This window comes from Mustelus asterias, unplaced genomic scaffold, assembly GCF_964213995.1.
Source record: "Mustelus asterias unplaced genomic scaffold, sMusAst1.hap1.1 HAP1_SCAFFOLD_1812, whole genome shotgun sequence".
NCBI classification, from domain to species: domain Eukaryota; kingdom Metazoa; phylum Chordata; class Chondrichthyes; order Carcharhiniformes; family Triakidae; genus Mustelus; species Mustelus asterias.
In genome coordinates, this window is record NW_027591757.1 from 49,502 (window position 1) to 50,788 (window position 1,287).

Below are 1,287 nucleotides of genomic sequence, written 5' to 3' on the forward strand. Positions count from 1 at the left end.
GTCCCACACACTGACTCTCACTGGGGTACAGATTCCACACACACTGACTCTCACTGGGGTACGGGTTCCACACACACTGACTCTCACTGGGGTACGGGTCCCACACACACTGACTCTCACTGGGGTACAGATTCCACACACACTGACTCTCACTGGGGTACGGGTTCCACACACACTGACTCTCACTGGGGTACGGGTTCCACACACACTGACTCTCACTGGGGTACGGGTTCCACACACACTGACTCTCACTGGGATACGGGTCCCACACACACTGGCTCTCACTGGGGTACGGGTTCCACACACACTGACTCTCACTGGGGTACGGGTCCCACACACACTGACTCTCACTGGGGTACGGGTCCCACACACACTGACTCTCAGTGGGGTACGGGTCCCACACACACTGACTCTCACTGGGGTACAGGTTCCACACACACTGACTCTCACTGGGGTACGGGTTCCACACACACTGACTCTCACTGGGGTATGGGTTACACACACTGACTCTCACTGGGGTACGGGCCCCACACACACTGACTCTCACTGGGGTATGGGTTCCACACACACTGACTCTCACTGGGCTACGGGTCCCACACACACTGACTCTCAATGGGGTACGGGTCCCACACACACTGACTCTCACTGGGGTACGGGTCCCACACACACTGACTCTCACTGGGGTACGGGTCCCACACACACTGACTCTCAGTGGGGTACGGGTCCCACACACACTGACTCTCACTGGGGTACAGGTTCCACACACACTGACTCTCACTGGGGTACGGGTTCCACACACACTGACTCTCACTGGGGTACAGTTCGCACACACACTGACTCTCACTGGGGTACGGGTTCCACACACACTGACTCTCACTGGGGTACGGGTCCCACACACACTGACTCTCACTGGGGTACGGGCCCCACACACACTGACTCTCACTGGGGTACGGGTCCCACACACACTGACTCTCACTGGGGTACGGGTCCCACACACTGACTCTCACTGGGATACGGGTCCCACACACTGACTCTCACTGGGGTACAGATTCCACACACACTGACTCTCACTGGGATACGGGTCCCACACACTGACTCTCACTGGGATACGGGTCCCACACACTGACTCTCACTGGGGTACAGATTCCACACACACTGACTCTCACTGGGGTACGGGTTCCACACACACTGACTCTCACTGGGGTACGGGTCCCACACACACTGACTCTCACTGGGGTACAGATTCCACACACACTGACTCTCACTGGGGTACGGGTTCCACACACA